We start from the raw sequence: 14,935 nt of genomic DNA, 5'->3' as shown, positions 1-14,935 counted from the left end.
TCAGCAAGAACCAACTGCTGCTATGATATTTGCATGTGTTGATGGTGAAATGAAGAGGGATGAAGGAGATTTATCTAAATGGAATATAAAAATCACATATTTTTGTCAGATCAGCAAGGGAGGATAAAACTCATTAAGGGTGTGTGGAAAATTAAACAGAGTATTCTTACAATTTTCTTAATTAGGCTATTAACAAATATTTGCCTTGCCAATATTTGCCTTCTGAAGCATGAAAATAACACACATTTAATTTCAAACTGCTCACTTATAAATGTGCCAGATGTGTTACTACTTTCTTTATTTTTATTGTTTAACCATCCACTACATTAACACTCTACATTTCTTACATATTGCATACTATATGGCCGAAAGAACAGTGTAACCGATGAGCCCACATGTGGGTCTATCCCAAACTATTGCTATAAAGTCACATAATTGTCTATGCACCTGAGCACAAAGCGAGGTAGTTTGCAATGTTAGGTTTTTACAAACTAGTGTGTCCTGCACAGAGCCCTGACCTCAACACATTCAGGCTAAACTGGAACACCGGCTGCACTCCAGGCCTCCTCAATTCTCATCAATGTCTGACCTCACTAGTGCCCTTGTGGCTGAATCAGCAAATCCCAATAGCCACATTCTTAAATCTATTGTTGTGAGAGCAGTACACAAGACACTATATGATGGTGCAAACTGATAAATCTAGAGGACGTGATTCTTTATTGACACTACTTGGGTGAACTCTCCAACATCTTTGTGGTGTATTACATCCAACAATTTAATGTGATTATGTACATTTTAAAATGGTAATGGATAGAAAAAAATAAAAATCATATCAACTTGAGACTGATGGTTAGGAGAGATAGATTACATTTACTTTTAGTGCCCACACTAGCAGGTTTTATAATTAATGATTTGCTGCTCATTCAGAAACATTCCTGCAGTGAGCAAGGGCAAACGTTTAAACAGATTTGTTCTGGGTTTTTATCATAGAATGGTTCTAATTTTAAACCTCTTTAGATATCTCTTTGTAAAAAAAAAAAAAAAATATCTTCCTTACTTTGTAAAAAAAATAAATAAATAAAAAAGGAATATGGGAAAATAAACACTCAGAGTACTACACAAGGATTTCTCAACACTTAACACTTGTCACAGGTGTGCAATACCTTTTCATTTCACACAACAGAGGTTTCTTTTTCTTTTGGATAACAAAGGTAGCAAACAAAGTCATAGGGCTGAAGTGAATCTAGGTGCAAAAACCACAGAGGTGCAAAAAAACACAGTTAAAAAAGAATGACAAGAAAAAAAACAAAACCTCATCTCTCTCTCTCTCTCTCTCTCTCTCTCTCTCTCTCTCTCTCTCACACACACACACACACACACACACACACACACACACACACACACACACACACACACACACACACACACAACATAACAAAGCACTGGGATAAGCAAAACATGACAAGAAAATGTTCATGGCCAACAGAAACAACCCAGAGAAAACACAGCAGTGTAAGAAGTGCACCATACTGAGAAAAAGATTTCACATTAAGCCGGAGTTAAGGCAGGGGCTATGAGCAGGAAGGGATGAGAACTTAATTGCAAACAGGTGGGAATAATCAGAAATAACTATGGCAAATCAGTAGTCTGGGAACAATGACCTCTGGTGGCAATAAATGTGGCTATCCTTCACATCCCTCGTCAAAGATATCCGTCACAGAAACATGTTTATTTTGTACTTAGATGATTACATCTGAAATTCCTTATCAAGTTTCATAGTATTTATACTGTTTCCCTGTAAAACTTGAATATCATGTGAGTAAAGTATTAGAAAAAAAATATATGGTGGGAACGAGGCCTATGTGCCTCTTAACATTAACAGCATCTAAGCAGAGACATTGAGCAGAACAGGAACCTGAGCCGTCTGTGAACAATTCAATGTTTTATTCAAACATCTTCTGGCCTGAGATTAAAAAAGCGGCTCAGATGCCAGATGTGCAGAGATGTCAGAGAAAACCTGCATCCTGCTCTGTGGATTCCACTTAATGTTCACACATTCGTGGCTGACTTCCGTTTTACCTAAACCGGTTCCTTTGCTAGTATTTCCATCCTTGTTCCACTGAGCTGAACTGATGAACTTAAAGCAATTATAAAGGCTACATTGATGATCAGCTGTTATATTAGTGTTCTAAGCAGGTATCTATTTAAAACCACATATATTTGCTCTGCACAGTTAAAGAAATACAGTATGTTATGAAACTCATGGTAATGTCAAAACAAGCTAGAATCCCTAGGTATTACATTATTACTAGGTTGAGTCTGCTTTGAAATTTGGCAAAACTTTCAAATCAAATGAGCTGGAAATAAAAATGCCCTGTCAGCAAAAGCTTTTATATATTCTGTTTCACTCTTCTTAGCTCTCAAAAACTAAATCTTTCAAACTGCTCTCAGGATGAAGATCATCCCTAATGGATCCACACAGCCAGAGCTCAGTGTAATCTAGTGGTGCAGTCTTCTCCCAAGGAGGGTTTATGTCCCCTCAGAGCTTTGGTCACATCAAACGCTCTATTCACTGACAGCCCTTTGGCATGAGCTCGTAAGAACCAGTGCCAAAGAAACAATAGAGAAGCACTGGAGAGGTGCCAGAGATCTCAGTCTTCATCTCTCTCTCTTTTTTGACACTAAAACTGGGAAAAACAATATTCATAGGAGGTGGCCTGGCACATCTGGTACTTTAAAATTAAATCGATCCATTGATTTTTTTTGCGTTTCTTGTTTTCTTCTTTTTTCCCCTGCCATCTCACTATGTCTCTCCAGTTCATTGCTTTTACTGCACCTTTGCCACTGAGGCTTCTTTGCTAAACATTTCCCTGTAATTTTATTACTTAAACCCCAAATCTCCCCAACCCCTGATTCTCAGATAGGAAGAGGAGGGAAGCTGGGGTGAATTCAACAAATTTATCCTTAGAACAGCTGGTTTAATGCTGCAGGATGTGCGATTAGTGGATATGGGGGTTAGAAACGCTTGTCTAGAAAAATGCAATATATCAGACCTTGTCAACTGGTGGACTGCAGCCCAGATACGGTCCAAGCAATGTTCAGTGGACCACATTGAGTCCAAAAATTGTTTAAAAGAGCTGAAAAATATAAAACAATCATTTCTAGAAATGTTTCAATTCTATAAATTATTTTAATCCTAGCCCTAGAACATATTCTGTTGTTGCTAACCAAATGCATTTATATAAATTAGTTATCCAATTATTAAGCTCATCAGACCAGAGACTAGCTACAGAACATGAGACTAGAAATCAGGTCAGAAAAATAGTCTTAACTGACAAAATTACTTTTCTGACCTGGAAATTTCTTCATTATAGCCATAATCACTAATTATTGTGTAAGACTTAAAAACATCAAGTGCTTACATTTTAGCTGGTTTGTTTGTTCTGTTAGCTATGTGAGCTCTCAGAATTACAGAATACCACACAACACCCAGCAGAAGGATCTAACTGAGTAGAACCGAGATCTAACTATTAGCTAGTTATACCAAACAGCATATGAAACAGCATCCATAGAAAGAACTAGCTAGCTATTTTTAGCTAACTAACAAAACACAAAGGGAAAAGCCATACGTACACGCCTGGTGTTACTCTGTATTTTATTATCTGAAATAAGGTGGTATGAGCTGAGATGGGTTTCGATCCTGTCTTTTAGATAACTAGCTATTATTTATTTAATGCTAGTAACCGCTGGGATGTCATAATGCAACTTTGCTAGTGTGCAATGACTTCAAAAATGCTTTTCTGTCTTTTTTTTTCTGTTGCTTTTTTTTTTTTTTTTTTTAAATAAATGCAAAAGATAAGGAAAGAAGTGCTCGTTGAAGTGTTTCCTGAATAAGTAGGTCTTCAACCGCCGCTTGAAAATAGCCAGTGACTCTCTAGGGGAAGTTCATTCCACCACCTTGGTGCCAGAACAGAGAAGAGTCTTGTAGTATACTTGCCTCTAACCCTGAGAGATGACCATTATTTTACCATTAATTTGCCTGGAACTGATAATGAGTTTCAACTCAAATTTAGCAAGATTAATTTGTTAGACATGAGTTTCTCAGTAGTATATTCTATGTCCTTTTAAACTTTTATTTAAGCTTTTATACTGTACAACTACTTGCATTGATAAGGGGACAGCCACCAGGTCTCCAGCTAGTGAATCTCTAATGAATACTTTGTTCATGTACAAGTTTATTTCATCAAATGCTGATTGGGAAAATACATACAGTACATTGAAGAAGTCTTTACAGAAAAAAGCTCAATAAAATCTTGCTATCCCATGAAACCCTTGCCATTATTTTGTATGGGCAGTGAAAACGCAGAACTAGCTTTCAGTTTCTTCTCGATTAGACGCAGGCAGATATGTGCTACTTGGCTGTCGTTATACCAAAATATTTTTTCGACAAATTCAAGGAATGAAAAACATATGTAAACTGCTGAAGGACATCATGGATTCTAGATGTGTGCTGTGGTCAATTATGTGAGGTGGAAAAATACATTGTACAAGTATGTTTTCAAATCCTCAATTTCAAGTAAGGTTCAGTTAGACAGTGAAAGGCAGCCAGGGAGTTTCTCAATGTTCCAAATGGCATTATTGTTTGTTTTTAGAAGTCAGGATATAGGCAATAATATTAAAAACATGATTGGTTAATGGGGCTTGCCAATAACATTTGAGTAGTTATACTTATTTATATTGCACAATGGTTATCACCACACAGACGTAAAATTAAATATTGCATTTTTTCCCTAATGAGAAGGTCATTTCAGGGCAAGAAAAAAATCATTGAGAAGACATGAAATATTTAATGTGGCATTAAATATTTTAATATTTGTGGCATGCCTTCATTATGAAATCCAATAAAGAACATCCACAGAAAACCCCTGGTGATATTTAGGATAATATTCATGTGAGCCATCAGCAGCAGCAGCAGCAAATGACTTTTTCCATGAAGAGCCTAGAAGAGAAAGACGTTCCTATGCTGTCAACACAGTAGTCAAGCCAGTGGACTTGAAGAATCAGCTCATGTGATGGCATTTACTTTTCTATAATTCATAAAAAAATAAACAGGCTGTCCTGTCAGCCTTGGGAAGTAACAGGCACTCACTATATTGCAGGCGAGCATGTTTATGTGTATTAACCCTTTATGCATTTTACTTCATTGGAGGATGGCTGTGCATGTCCCCATGCATGTCAATCATGCTTAAAAACATTGGTTTGTTAAGGAACACTAGAATATTTCAAATGGAACCCCATCAGCAGTGGAAACCTACTAACCAATTTAAACTATAAGTGAATGTTTAGAGAATATGTCAAACTTTCACATAAAATTGTAAATGTCCAGTCAAAAGTGTTCTCAAATGAATGTAAATGTCATTTTTAAACTCAAGTATTCAAAAGTAATTTACCAGCAGAGATTTCTGAAGTGGAAATATTTTTGTTAATCCTTGAGATTTTGAGCAGCTGCTACTGGACACACTTTCTTTAATGCAGAGTTGTTGTGGTCATGGTTGAGGTGTGAAGACCTTGATCATATAATTCAAAATGTATAAGCAATCTCTGTGTCAAATCGAGTTCTCTTCTGGGATTCTATTACATAATATATATATAGAGAGAGAGAAAGAGAAAGAGAGAGAGAGAGAGATATCCAAAAATATGGCCAGTGATGTAACGCCACCATCCAGAGAACCCAAGAGAAAATCTTTTGTATTAATGACACTGTACTTAAACCCTAAATAGGTCAACAAGCTGAATTTAACTTAAGGATGCTTCACAAAGTATGTATGGAGAAAAGTTACAGGAAGAAGAAGATTAAGATGGAAAGAAGCAAATGAAGCAGAGTGAGCTGTTTATACATAACAGGTGTGCGACACATCTGCTCGGCGGAGCCTTTCGGCCAAGCCTCAGGTCTCTCATGCTCTGAGTGTTGAGGAAAGGCGAAGAATAAGGAAAACAAATTTGCAGCCAAGCAAGTCCAAACTCTTGAACTTGTCTTGAGAGAGGCAGTGGAGAGTGTATGCACTTACCCATGCTGGTTTTAAGAGGAGGTGAGCATGATAATCAGTGCCTTTGAGGTGTTTAAAACCTCATTTGTCCTAAACAGCAGATGTGAAAAGACGGAGCATAAACACTTGTTTCCCAGAATCCCTTCTGAGAATAGCCCTTTTCAGCCACTGTGTATGTGTGTGCGTGTGTGTGTGTGCAAGAGCGAGAGGGAGAGAGAGAAAGAGAGATGGATATTTGTTGATGTCCAGACCAAAAGAATCCATTCACTAGCTATAGGACAAGTAGACTGAGACTCCCCAAATCTGATAAAGGAAATTAAATTTACTCATGAAAAGCTGGAACTTGTTTCTGACCTCTATATAACCAGGATGTGGATGAGCATGTAGAGCAGCTTCTGAGTGTGTATGAGCATGTTGAGATTCAGATTCTGACACACCTTACATAGAGTTTTCATGGAGTAGCTTTTCAAAGGTTTTCAGGTTCAATTTGGTTCAATGGTTCAGTTTGCTTCAGGTTCAAATGAGGTTCAATTTCTTGTGATGTTTCATTTGTTTCTTAAGCTGTTTTCAGGTCCATGTTTACTTTATGAACAGAGTCTATATAAAATGATGATTGAATGAATTTGCATTTACCACATGATGACTTTTCAATTGGTTTACCAAATCATTAAAATGAGTAACTTGTTTATAACATTAATAATTGTTTGAATAATGGTTGCTATTGCATTTATTCCACAAACTTTATGATTCATTCACATTCTGTCTTTTTGTGCCTCCTAGTTTGCTATCTCTTCTATCTCAAAGTTATATAAACTTACATTAAATGTATATTCATTTGATATATATTAGATCAAACAAGCAGGATTGCCCCTTAATATTAACAGACCTATGTTACATAGCATAGTGTCACATCTCTGTCCTCAGTATTCCAGTGAATTACAATTCATGTCACTCACATGAGCAAGTATTCTGTTTCTCTAGTCTCCACATTGTCTGATTTATTCTTACCTGTTCTCGCTAAACACAATCCCTACAAATTACCCATTACCTAGATTCTCATATTTAGTTTGTAAAGTCTTTACTAGTTTTTGTATTCTTTTCCTTGTTTAAGCAGTGTTTTGCCCGAGTATAATCTGTTAGTAGGTCATATATCTGGAATGTCTGCTCTGCTTTAAATCAATACTTGAATCCAACCCTGCTGTTTGCTAACGCCAATAATTAATTTGCAATTACAAGTAATTTAGAAACTGTTGCCTTTATCTAACAAGGCAATAAAGCAAGCAAACAAACAAATAAAAAATCAATGATTACATTATGCAACAAGGTATATTTTCTTTAAGCTGTATGAAACTACCAATGCAAGTCTAGAAAATGCCCAGAGCTTTCTTGCTGAGCTGATGCGAGACCATACACTGCAGATTTCCATTTCTCTTATAATCAGTGTATTATATGGATAATATTTACATGAAGTAATGCTCACAAAATCACATTAAAGGAAATGCTCACAGTCAGGTGAAAAAAAACATCCCTTTGCTTTCAGTTACGGATTTGTTTCAGATTGGTTCTTAAGTCGTGCATACTGTATGAGGTGGCTGTTTTTCCACATAAAACTGATAACCTGATAAAATAGACTGTGTATACAACTGCAACACGTAACACATGCTATTAATATGATTTAAAGCCTGTTGATCGAGGTTCAATTTCATGAGTTGACTTATATGTAAATATACACAACCTCAGGAACTCCCACAAGATAGGAAGTTTTCCCAAACTTAATAGATTTTCATGCATTTCTTATGTAAATACTCCTGTGAACGATTTACGAATAAATTCTGGGCCTTTGTTTGCTGACCTACTTTCCCTCTCAGAACACTGCTCAGCTTTATGCCTTCCTATGCCATGTTTGGTATCAGAGAAAGTAAGTCGCCTACATCTGATGTGTGGGATTTCCACCTACCTTGGAAACACAGTGGAGTGTGTGTTAAATCAAGCAGAAAATAAAAAAGAGGCTTTGACCTGTGTGTGTATTTCCAGAAATCAAGACAAAAAGCAAAAGCTCTGTGTTTTATTTGCCCAACAGATATCAATTTTTACAGTCGATTTGTCAGCATAACATTTTTTTCTAAAAATCTTTCTCCACTTATTCTTATATTCTTATATATTCTTAAAATATCTATCCATTTAATTATTTTAAGTGAAATTCAAGAACAGAAAAATACATACAGTACAACACACTTGCTTATTCTTTAAGATACATTATGCTATTGCACATTAAGGTTATACACTAGTGGTGAAATAATGGGTGTTTAATAAAGGTATATTGGTGGAATAATATTCTTAATATTATCCTAATATTATAGAGAGAAATAAATGAGTCCCACAGTGTTGCAGTGGTGGGAATTCACACGTCCCTACCGTGTCCGTGTCCGTTTCCTTTTGGCTCTCCAGTTTTCTCCATCTTCATAAAAGCATGCCATTATGTCGACTGTCTATGCAGAATTACTACTTGGAGTGAATGAGTATTTCTCATCTGTGGTATATTCACAAAATACACCTAGTCTTCCCATGATTCTCTAAGCATCAGGTCCTACAAGACTCTGACCAGTTTACAGTAAAGACTGAACGCATGACTTTGGAGATAGTCATTAGGAAAAATGCTTTCCAGTATATGACTTAGTGCTTAACACGTTGCCTTGCATCTCAGGAGTTGAGGGTTCAATATCAGCCTTTGCTTTGTCTGCTCAGTACTTGCTCATGTTTGCTTATGCTCCCCATGCTTCAGGGGTTTCCTTCAGGTACTCTGGTTTCCTCCCCCAGTCCAATTTACAGTAGGTGTTTTTGGCTAATATTATATTTTAGTCTAGGTAGGCACAATTGTCTATTGTGTGGGTAATTGTGCCCTGTAAGATCACTGGACACAATAAACTACCCTGTAATATGAAGCTCTGCTGCTCTTACAAATGTACCAAAAGCTGGGCAAAATAACCATTTTATGTGTATATTAACATTTTTGACTTATTTTTTTATAACATTTTTAAATTATTGGGCGAGTTTTGGGTAATTTTGTTTAACTCATAACATTTATTCAAAATAATATTGAACTTGTAATATAATTAAATATTAGAAATGTAATATATAGTTCAAAACAAATGGAATACAGTAATAGAAAAAAGAATATACAGAAACAAAATCTTATTATGAGGAGATTCAGAAAACATTCCTAGAAAAAAGATCAAGTAATTTCTGCTTAATAAATTTTGATTGAGTTCAGCTGAATTTATCCCAAAAACTTTGTAAGAGCTTCTGAATGACTAAAGCATTATAAAATTCACTTTACTCATTTACACATTACAATCAAATTCAAAGAAATCAAAATCTTTACCAGCACATCCACCATGAATAATAGAATCCAAGCCCTCAAAATGACAATATGTGATAATCAAGGTCGTTTATTCACTCCTTTAATGTCATGTGAAATTTAATTGAAATTGCCTGCATGTCTGCAAGTCAGAAGTCAGAGCAAGTGTGAAATATGAGGAGCTAATAATAAAAAAAAATGTCAAGAAGGATGTGAATATTGATTCCTTAATCTGCAATCAAAGGATGGACATATTGTTCCTGCCTACACTGAACAGGGAATGTATTAAAATCCTGCTGAGAGCTGTGGGAGTAGCTGTAACACAAAGAGATTACCGAACTGAAGTGACTTTGAGCCCTAGTTGCTTAGCTATTCCTTTAATAGAAATTAAAAGATCTTTTACAATTTTACATTGCGATTATCTTCATGAGTCACGATAATAAGAAATCAGAAGATATAATGCATGGAATATAAGGAACTAATAAAAGTGTTAAGAAGGATGTGGCTCCATTTACACACAAAAAAGGGCAGATCTATTCTGTACTAAAACCTGGCTGCATTGCAGAAGCACCTTTAATATTTTTAGTGGTCGATCTGAACATAGAATTGACTCCTGCACCACTTCCTCCCCCTCTACTCCTCCCCAATTCCAATCGTTCTGTAAGGAATCTAACACCTCAACAATTTGCGCTATATTGAGGTAAACCAATTAAATATTAAAATTTAAAAATAAAACTCTTCAAATGGATAGCAATTGGCATATTTTAGATAATAAAGAATTGCAGAGTGGATTGGCACATTGGCATGCAAATTCGCAATCTTTTTAACAATGGGTCAATGTTTTATATTTATCAACGCTAGTTTTTTAGTCACAGATTAAATAGAGTGTCTGTTAAACAATTCAAAGGGAAAGAGCTGACAATCAGATTTGTGAATTCAACAGTGGTATGGTATTAAAATTAATTTTATTGACAAATCTTTTCAAGTCGTTATTTTGTATTTACAGAAATATTTCCAGAATCACCAGAATCAGTGCTGAAAATACAAGTTGGTTATTCTGTTAACTGCAGACAAGAGGTAAACTCCTCTTTCATGCAGTGCCACTGATACCAGCATCAGTCAGCTGTGTATTTTTCAGAGCAGACTAGATCTTCAGGGACCTGTTAAAGTGCAAACTGAAGCTTTAAAGGATCAATTGCTCTGTATTGCCTGACACCAGACAGATATATTCTCAATCCGTTGCACCTCACTGTCAGCAACAGCTAATGGAATCAACATGGGTGACAGATATAGCATGGAAAATGAGTTGTCAAAGAGTGCCAAGCCTTTCATCAACGAGGCTGCCACAGCTGATGCTGACCCTCCCAAAGTTTGAGCGAAGATTTATCTGAACATCAAAATCGCACACTGAGTTCCTTGATTTAAGGAACTGGGTGGACTTTTTGTGAAGGTCAGGGGATTTAAATTGAAATAGAAATAAAAAAAAAAAAAGAGTAAGTAAACGCTGAGAAATTAAACCTAGCCCTGAGTATACCATCGTTGAAGAAATGTGATTGATATGTCTGTTTTGATTGATGGGTTGTTTTGTGTGATAGAATGTGTGAAATCAAGATTGGGATTTTACAAACTAGGCAAGTCCAAATTTACTCTAATATAACCTCTGACAACTCTACAGTGCAGATTGATTTGTTTGTTCATTCCTTGGTTCATTCTGAGTAACCATTTTGTTCAGGTCACGGTCTCAATGGATCTGGAGCCTGTCCCAAACACAATCAACCTGAGGTCGGAATACACTCTGGATAGGATTGCCAGTCCATCACAGGGCATTATACATTCACTCATTCACACCTAGGCATATCTATCATAGCCAATTCATGTCCAAGCATGTTTTTAAAAGGTTGGCGGTAACGTGACTACAGTATAAGAAGGCTTCTTCCTCCGACTAACAGTAAATACTAACTTCATCACCTACACAAAACCCTTATAACAAACCCAAAGTGCACTGAGCTCCCAAGTCAGAAGTATGTTATAACTTATCATATCAATCATATCATTCATATGTTATAAATCATATGTCAAAACAAAACAAGGTCAGGTGACTCGGGGTATTAGGACAACTCATACCTGTTGGAAAATTGTCAGGAAAGACTTATGCTTATGCAGTTTCTGCACTGACAGACATTGGTACGGTATAAAAGTGACTGAGGGATTGTGGGACATGTTTTATCAACTCTACAATGTATAACAACTAAGGACTTGACAAATTTCTTACTGTCATAGAAATAATTAGCCAATATAAATGCTGTGGCCATGAGACAGAAAACACATTTGTTCTAAAATCTGTCAACTACCTGGTTATTTCTACCAAAAAAAGGAGAAAAAAAAAAAAGAAATCGAAATGAAATCTAATAGAATGTCACTTGGCTGAGCTGCCAGCACAGTCAATGTTTAAAAGGAATGAGAAGAGCTGATAATGAGTCAAAAGCACTTCAGCACACTGAAACACATCACTGTATATTCCCTATATACAGTAACGTATTCATGCCAACACAAGACATTTTACAGTTGCAGCACTCCAAAAGGATAGCACCTGCACTCATGGTCTCACCGAGCATATATCCTACCAAATTCTGATAACAGCACACTATTATACCTTTTTAGATTTGATTTATGATTATGAAAACATGACTCACACTGTGTCCAAATAAGTGAGACTGTATCTACGGCTGCATAAAATCTGACAAATATAGCTCATATAGCATAATCAGTCTAATCCAATCTGAACACAAGTAAATTCTTCTAGTAATTAAAAATTTCCAATGAACATCCATGGCAAAATGTATAAATGTTCAAGAGAGCACATAAAGGTGTGGAGAGTGGTATCTGTTTTTTTGTTTTGTTTTTTTTTTGTTATTATTGTTGATTAGCTAGCTGGTTAAGTTGGTTAAGGGTGATCAAGCGTGACACCTCTTATTAAGAATTTTCTGTTGAATTAACTGACCACAGATTGTTGTTTAGCAATTGCCTAACAGTTTCAGTAGCATTTACAAAATCAGCTGCACAATAAAATGAAGAAAAAGTTGATTTATGGCTAGTTATCAGAAGGCTACTTTGGCTGTAGCTGAGCTATTTTCAGCTAAGCTTAAAAACCCCTGCAAGTATTGAAGTGCAGTTAATCTCCCTCTATACAGTATATCTCAGTAACAGAGAGATAGTAAGCTGTGGTTAGGCCGTATCTCATACCTGCTGAACCTATAGAACCAGATCAGATATTTTTAATGGTGCTGTACTTTCCAAATCCTCTCAGGACTTAAAACATACTGAGCAGCTGGATTAGTGAATCAAGCACTCAGTATTCTTTCGTCTTCATGGGTAGGGAGGCTCTGATTACATCTTAATAATATTTCCCTCAAGCCAAAATGTTAGACATTTACATGATGCAAATGTAAGGCTCTAGGTCTAGTGAACTAATCTTTCTCTCAGTTACCATGTCGTTTTATCATGAAAGCGAACATGTGTGAAGTTGCACCCCTTAAAAATATCAGTTTACAAAAATGAATAGGTATTTGTATATGTACATGTACAAACTCTCGGGAAATAAACTAGAAGAGTTAAGATTTTTAAATAATGCAATAAAAATGCGATATATGCTAATTCCTATTATAAACATAGCAAAAAATATATTATAATTTCTGAAAAAGTTTCAAAATGCAGGCAAAGCAGGCTTTGCATATTTTTGTTATGTCCATGTCCACATCCACTATAAACTCCAACTCCCATGATGCTCAGCCAGTTCTAATGATACAAGGTTCTCCTAAACCTACCCAAGTCCCAATCTCTGAACCTCTTGTACACATATATAATCTAAATCTAAATAGATAATACATTAAACTATCTCTAAATAATAAAATGATCAAGACTTCCAGTGAGCCATTGTGGTCAGTTTAACATTTACACCACAGTGATGTTGACCTGTCACTTTTGACTGGGCAGAAAGCTTTGATTACAGGATCGCTAATAGCAGGCCTTGATTTTCTATAACAGCAGCTCTGAGAATAGTGCTGTCCTTAAGGAAAAATTACAGGTTTATAGTCATGTGCTTGGGCTAATAGGCTATCATTTCTACAGTAACAACTTATTCACAGAGACTTGTAAACAGATTTAAAAGGTGTTACTATTTAAAAAAGGTAATATATTTAACATTCATAGAGGCAGGCTCAGGCAACAACACTTTGTAAAAGTAAGTAAGGTTTCTTGCTATGGAGAACGTCAGAGATCATTTTGTGCTTTCTTGTTTCTTCAAAACATAACAAACTGCCTTTTTGGTTTGCGTTGTGTTCAAGGCCGCTGGCAAAAAAACCCAAATAAATAAATACATCAATAAATAATTAAATAATTAATGAATTATATAAATTATTAATAAATAAATACATTATAATTTGTACTACAATTGTTTAGGTAAATAAATTATTTCTAGACTATTAAATTAACAAGTGTACTAAAGGTTTTTGTCACTGTGCTCCAGCACTCAGGATATTAAAAGGAACCATAACAATGAGTAATGTTAGCTTTAAATAAGGAAGTGATGAAAAAGAGATGTCCACAGATGTCCAGTTACTTAGCGACAAATATTTAGCCCTCTCTTAGTAGGAGGTATGAATCATGAATATATTTATTATAATAACAGGTAGAACTAAATCTACCATCTCCCTTTGTAACATGGCTTTGTTTATGGAAGATCTTTTTGCATCATTTTTGCAGACTTCCAAATATTAGGGGAGTAACAAGGCTGTAAACTAAGTAGGTCAAGGATTGAAGCTGCCTGATGTACTTTCTACTTGGAATTAGCTTTCTAGCCACTAGGAGTCCCTGCTGATCCATGAATGCACAGAGACTGCATCCTTCCAGAGAAATCAGTCACCCCAACACAATTATGGAACAATATTATAACAGTTCATTACGATATTGCTGCAGAAGCAAAAAATATCAGAAATAAAACGTAACTTTTTATTGTATTTGCTCAGCAGCATGTAATTTTTCTGACATTTAATGCAGTGGAAGCAAATGAAATGCAGAGAAGGCAAAGGTTCTGCTTTGAGCTGGCTAACACATTTGAGCATGTTTAGAAAAAACAAAACAAAAAACAATAAAACTGAGATTTTCCAAGAACATTATGTTATCCTGTAAACCCAACTAGCGTCGATACCATCCATTTTATTATTATTATTATTATTATTATTATTATTATTATTATTATTATTATTATTATTATTATTATTATTATTATTATTATTATACTAGTAGTAGGCATTGATGCAGTCTCCATTACAATACAGATGCACAGGTCTCTTAAGGAATCTACAGAATTATTTTTTTTTCTTCAAACAGGACAACTACTTATTATTCCAGGCCAACTTTACATTCTAACAAGGTCAGCTGCTGTGTTCTTGCATTATTAGTACATGTTTAACAGAGCTAACCAAAGGTAATTAATTCATTCTAAATGCAGGTTTTTCATCTGATGTCTATG

Source organism: Tachysurus vachellii, chromosome 21 (genome assembly GCF_030014155.1).
Source record: "Tachysurus vachellii isolate PV-2020 chromosome 21, HZAU_Pvac_v1, whole genome shotgun sequence".
In the NCBI taxonomy this organism is placed as follows: domain Eukaryota; kingdom Metazoa; phylum Chordata; class Actinopteri; order Siluriformes; family Bagridae; genus Tachysurus; species Tachysurus vachellii.
The sequence above is the reverse complement of the archived record's forward strand: the minus strand, read 5'-3'. Positions refer to the sequence as shown.